Below are 7,500 nucleotides of genomic sequence, written 5' to 3'. Positions count from 1 at the left end.
TCTTATTGTCACAAGCTTTCAGGTACTCATTATGTATTCCCGTTCCTCTCTCGTATTATATTTCGCTCATTTCAAATATTCTTTGTTGTTTGAATATCGTTTTTCCTTGTCTCTTACTAATCAACTCATCTCGACTACCATTTCATCACACACAGCTCCAATTCTCAGTGAATTTCTTTCTTCTCGTTATCGGTGATAACTGGGAAACTGCTGGTTTTAATGTCACGCACTGATATTTCGTATGACATTTTTGTGCTCTCTCTCTCTCTCTCTCTCTCTCTCTCTCTCTCTCTCTCTCTCATTGTGAAGAAATATAAGACAACATTGGCGGAGCATTATACATGTGCGAAAAGGAATGAATTGCTTATTTCTCTCTCTCTCTCTCTCTCTCTCGTCTCTCTCTCTCCTCTCTCTCTCTCTCTCTCCGTTTTTCTCTCCTCCTGTGCGTATGTGAAAGTATTTATGGGTGTGTGATGGCTCCTTTCGGTCTGTTTATTCTTCTTATGTATAAAGCGACTTTTAATCTGTTTATTCCTTGAGTGTCCGACGCGCAATAACTTCATCTTGGCAGTTCAATCGAAACGAAAGGTCCCATTAATTATCTCCTCCGGCAAAAGCGAGAGAACCGCTCACTCCTCAGAAATACATTTTCGGGAATGAAAGTCTCGTGAAGCTGAAGACGCAGGGAGGCAATTACTCGACCTGGAGGAACCAATCCTACGACCGAATCTGTAGCGCAACTAAGATATTTTCAGACTCCATTATGAGCCCTCCATTATGTTTTTTGAAGTCTACCTGGCCCTATATTATATGTGACCTCAATTTATTTGTTTTCACATACAAATCAACTAGTTTTCTTCTTGTTTAGAATTAACCATTCTACCTGTTGCCTTTAGTGTCAAGATAACTATTATATTAGTCGTCATTTGTAATATAGCTAACCGCCCTACTATCTGTCTTTGGTTTAAAACTAAATACATTCTTTGTTTGTAACAAAGCTCGTCCCATTATACTGGAATATATTTTTTGTAACCAATGACTTTGATATCATCAACAATGAGCTCGGATGTCATTTTAATTTGTTATAATATATAAACTATGTATTTTTTGTATCCGAGAACCATAAAATGTATTTTGCTCTTTTCTGTCGAATGAGTATTGCATCAGACTCATATTTCATTGTGTCGGATAAACCAGAAAAATTGTGAATAGAAAAGAATATAACATTAGGTTTTCATCCCACTCTACATTATACAATATATTTGCAACGTGAAATATTAGATAATACATGCGCCATTTTAAAGAAAATTCACTTGCTAATTCTGACTGAAGTTACTTGTTGGAACTGATCTTTCCCATGATCAATAGCGGAATGGCAGGTAATTTTTTGCTATTTCTTTTCATTCTTTCTCAATATGCATCGAAGCGCATTCATCAATTAATTTAAACTAATATACCATGAATCTATTGAACAAACATGAGTGATTTACATGAAGTTGATGTTTATGATAAAGTATTCAATGGGATGTACAACAGACGGTTTTATCCAAAACACACAGGACGGCCCTGAGCATATCATGAACAGAGACGTTTCACAGATGAAAGGACGTTATGTGGTTTCTAAAGAAGAGGAGGGATTGTAATAAAGAAACAAGTAATAAATACCCCGAAGAGCTTCGGCGCAATAGAATTTTCTGCATAGCGTGTAAGGCCGTATGAAGTTCTCAGCCATTGCCCATGAAACTCTCAGTTGGCCGTGGTGACATTTGCTGTTGCCTGATGCACGATCATGGCTAACTTGAACCTCAAATAAACTAACAACTACTGAGCTTAGAGGGCTGCAATTTGGTACGTTCGATGATTGGAGGATGGATAGCCAACATACCAATTTGCAGCCCTCTAGCCTCAGTAGTTTTGAAATTTGAGGGCGGAGAGAAAATGTGCCGATGGATAGACAAAGCCATCTCAGTAGTTTTCTGTAACAAAATTTTTAATTTGATAAGATATTTAAATGGCTGAATCGTCTGTTGAATCGATTAGGAAAAAGGAAAAACTAAGTTCCCAAAGAAAATGGATCGACGAGAGAACAAAATCAGTAGATAAGGCGGCTGTTTCATTACCCAATTAGAAATTAAAGGGACTGTTTCATTACCCAGACTCAAAAGATTGCCTTTGATATATTAAAAGTATGCATTATCATGCTATGATTCAAAATCTCACGGTGGTCACTTGAAAGACGATTTTAATCCATTTTCAAGACAACTGAACTTATGACAAATTTATAAAATTTTACCTGTAACTGAATATGGAATGAATGAAGGAAGGTTTCTTTCAAGGGAGTGGTCACCTATCTCTGAAATGAGATTGAACCATCAATGTTTTCCCAGAAAAATTCTTGCTTAATACGGAATTTAGAGATTAAACAAAGAAGTGGTATTAAAATCCTAGGGTCAAATTGCCAGAAATTCCGAAGAATTTGTAAGGGGGATACAGGGTGGCGGAGACGTCTTGGTGGTATTTGGAGAACCTAGAAAATTGCTGATTTGCAAAAGGAAATTGTATGGGGTGGATCGAACTGAAGAGGAATATCCTAAAAGTTAAGGATGAATAAGTTATCAGGTTTGAGGAAAGGCAAAAACTTTTAATCTTTTTTATCAGTAAAGAAAAATATCAAGATATTTTATTTTTTCTTGGATGTGACCGTCATTCAAGTTTCTGCATGTCATGCGCAAGTACATACTACAACCCTTTCGATAGGCACTGGCTAAATAAGGCAAGTAACTGGTCCTATTTTTATAATTGTAACAAAAGTAATATAACCATATTTTTCCAGGCTTATTCAACAAACTAAGCCAGCAGTGGACGGAATATTCCTGAGTACAGCCAAGAGTAACCGAGTTCACTGGAAAGTACAGATTATCATAAGAAATTAAACTTTGATGGAATATAATAGGCTTTTTCTACAGTGAGTACAATTACTAGCAAATAGAAATTCAAGACTGTTTTTACTTGGTTTACAAAAGAAAATGTTGCTTAACTTGAGTCAGTGTGCGGAACATGACATAATCACACCAGACGAAAGACTACTCAGTGGTCCATTTCTTATCAAGACTTTCTGCAGCTGTGCCTCTCTCTCTCTCTCTCTCTCTCTCTCTCTCTCTCTCTCTCTCTCTCTCTCCGTGATCAATAATAGGTAGTTTCATTATTGGCAATTGGATTGCAATCGATGGCCGGGGCCATAGATCAGTTATAAAGAACTATTTGTTCGAATATGCTTGCCATAAGTCATTGAAGGAGCTTTGATTTAATTTAATGCCTGTACGATGCCATATAGAAAATAACATAAGATTATAGAATTTATGTCAATACAATATGAACAAAAAAAAATATTTATGATATACTTGAAATCTCTCTCTCTCTCTCTCTAGTTGGTTTATATTTCATGTCAAGATTTCCCGTGATATCGAGAATAATAATGATATATTTTATGACCTAACGAAAAACATTAAAATTCGTTATTTTCATCTCTCAGAATTTTTTTATTTTATTTTCACAGGTTGATGATGAAAGTCGTAGGGAAATGATATAGTATATACTCTGCAATTTTCGCTTGAATAAATTCGTCAGAACTTCGGCTTAATTCTGAAATCTTGTCGTTTAGACAGAATATTTATGAGCAGTCAGAAATCTTTCAAAATTTCCATATTCTTTCATTTATGATTTCACTCTGGAAAGATTCCAAATCACTGATGGAAAGCTAACACTGGGAGCTCAACCCAATGTGAACTTATACGCCAAATTATCTAACAAATAATTATGTAATTTTTAGTATTTATTCTTTAACGCCTGAGGACTGACAATAATAAATGGATAGTTTTACTGACTTAATAATGAGAATACTGTTACGGGAAGCAAATATCCTGAAAATCCCGCCGAAATGGGAATTTCAAGAGTCCTTATCTCAAACGTCAGTGATGGCCATTCAATCTTAATTCTGGGATACCTCCATTTGGTGGGATTCCTACTGAAATTTCCCGTTTTATTTTAATATTACTTTAGCCTCATAATGCTACTAAGAGGAAAAAGGTGACCGCGTTGTAAATATAATATCGCTAGTTCATTTCCCGCTACCATAAATCATGATTTCTTTCATATTTCTTTGAAGTTGTATCTTGAGGCTTTGTAGTGACAAGTGCATCTAGAAAAGAGCAAAGAATTTGAGAGGTTAAGAGAGCATTGTGGCTATTACATTTACAAACACACCCAACGCAAACACACACACACACACACACACACACACACACACACACACATATATATATATATATATATATATATATATATATATATATATATATATATATATATATACACATACTATATATATATATATATATATATATATATTTATTTATAGAGATATATACTATATATATTATATATATATATATATATATATATATATATATATATTATATATATATATATATATATATATACATATATATATATATATATATATATATATATATATATATATATATATATATTTATACACAAATAAATTTTAATTGTTCTTCTCCATCATCGACACTCTCCCTCTAAAATAAGCAATGTATCCCTCGTTGATCTAACCATTGACCATTAAAAAAGAGGAGATAGAAGACTTTTGATGTCATACCCAATGAAGTATATGATGATACCCAATCATTTCACTGACCCCAATTCAGTAATTAATTGTAACTCGATCTTCCGCACATACAATTAAAGTGTTCAATAACCAACTCAACCTATAGCACAACCTACAACGTTTATAGTGTTGACGAGGTAATAGACACCTCTCTTTTGGCCTCAATCTATCTACAAACCCGTTTACCTGTTAAATGTTTTTTCATCTATGTCGTATCAAAGCCCTGTCTAGTGTTTACAATGACGTTAAGAGTCGTTTTTGCGTTGCGAGTGTTATTCGGCATCGTGGTGTCCATTTTTTTTTTTTTTTTTTTTTTTTCAGATGTTGATTAACAGATTCAGATAACGGATGTTTATTCCATGTTATTGCATGATATAAAATAAAAACAAAATATTTATTACGTGAAGCAAAAAGTATTTAGGACAAAAATAAGTTAAAAAATGCGCTGAAGTTTCTCCTGCTCAATCGAGTTTTCAGTACCCGGCGATGGCCTGTCCTATAGCGTTGCCAGACGCACGATTATGACTAATTTTAACCTTAAATAAGATCAAACCTACTAAGGCTAGAAGGCTGAGATTTGGTATGTTTGATGATTTGAGGATGGATGACCAACATGCCCATTTGTAGCCCTCAATCCTCAGTAGTTTTTAAGATCTGAGGGCGGACAGAAAGAGTGCGGAGGGACAGGCAAAGCCATCTCAATAGCTTTTTGTCCAGAAAACTAAAAATGATTTTTTTTTTATTTCGGCGCTGTGTAAACCTCAGGTTTCCATGGTAACAGCTATGAGACAACCGATAAAATTTGCATTACAGTTGCTGTTTAGAATTCCAAAAGCAACGCAATATATTTCCCCGCTGGATACTAACGATACTTCGGAGGTAACTCCACTTTGTGCATTGCTGTTTTACTAAATTTTTGTGCTTGTTTTTCTGGCAAAGCGAGCCATGGGTTTTTAGATTCCGTTTGCCAATTAGGAATTTTCATTCTGGTTACTACAGAGATAAAACAAAAACCAACGTTGATTGAATGTCTATATTACTATGTCAAAGGGAATATTTTTACCCTGTCAAAGGGATTATAAACAATTTCATCTCTTTATTCAATTTCACGTCCTTGTCCAAGACGGCAACAAACCTGTACTTACATTTCAATTAAGCTTTCTTACAGAAGCAGTTATATTATGTTAAGTTTACAAAAGTTGGCTGTAGTACATTCATTGATTTTTGCATGAAAGTGATCCTCCACGAGGCGTATGAGTAAAATGATACAGGTATCTTTCATGTCTCATATATATATATATATATATATATATATAGATATATATATATATATATATATAATAATAATTTCGCTTTGTATGTAATAGCTTCTTTCCTATTTCGATCAACAAACCTTTCAGTATTATACTGCATAAGAGTAAATGCGCTAGAAATTTTTCTATATGATTATATATATATATATATATATATATATATATATACATAACATACATATATATAGATATATAAAGATATATATATATATATATATATATATATATATATATATATATATATATATATATATTAAGGAGGAACCAACACCTCGTAAATCTTCGTCCACTTCAATCACCAAACGTGCAGCGAAATGGACGTTGTATGAAGTTCCGATCGCATAACGAAAATGAGACACCTGTTCATTCGCCCTCTTTTGTAATGGATAATTTTAGTGATGTGTATTATACAGCGCCATCACTTTTCCTAACTTATTTTCGGATCTACGATGTGAATGTATATATAAGAATGTTCGCGTCCTTTTTTTTTTTTGCCTTTGACGTACATGAGATATTGATAAAGAAAAATAAAACGGAAACCTTTCGCGTGTTTCGTGACTCTGTATTTGTTGCATCGGGTGTCAGCCTTCAGATGTGAAATATGAATAGTATACTGATTTTCTCTACATATAGAACACAAAAGTGCACATTCGTGCATAGACACACATTGATATATATATATATATATTAATTATATATATTATTATATACTATATAACATTATATATATATATAAGATATATATATATATATATATATATATATATATATAAGATACTTATATATATATCAATGTGTGTCTATGCACGAATGTGCACTTTTGTGTTCTATAGTAGAGAAAAATCAGTATACTATTCATATTTCACATCTGAAGGCTGACACCCGATGCAACCAAATACAGAGTCACGAAACACGCGAAAAGGTTTCCGTTTTATTTTTCTTTATCAATATCTCATGTACGTAAAGGAAAAACAAAAAAAAAAGGACGCGAACATTCTTTATAATATACATTCACATCGTAGATCCGAAAATAAGTTAGGAAAAGTGATGGCGCTGTATAAATACACATCACTAAAATTATCCATTACAAAAGAGGGCGAATGACAGGTGTCTCATTTTCGTTTATGCGATCGAACTTCATACAACGTCCATTTCGCTGCACTTTGGTGATTGAAGTGGACGAGATTTACGAGGTGTTGGTCCGCCTCCTTAATATATATATTATATATATTATATATATATATATATATATATATATATATATATGTATATATATATATATATATATATATATATATAAAATTTCTAGCGCATTTACTCTTATGCAGTATATCTGAAAGGTTTGTTGATCGAAATAGGAAAGCTATTACATAACAAAGCGAAATTACTTGTGGTAAATGACTAATATCAATAATGATAATAATGATGAAATAATAATAATACGAAGAAGAACAAGAACAAGAACAAGAACAAGAATAAGTTATTATTATTATTATT

Source organism: Macrobrachium nipponense, chromosome 2 (assembly GCF_015104395.2).
Source record: "Macrobrachium nipponense isolate FS-2020 chromosome 2, ASM1510439v2, whole genome shotgun sequence".
Classification (NCBI taxonomy): domain Eukaryota; kingdom Metazoa; phylum Arthropoda; class Malacostraca; order Decapoda; family Palaemonidae; genus Macrobrachium; species Macrobrachium nipponense.
Note: the sequence above shows the minus strand (reverse complement) of the source record.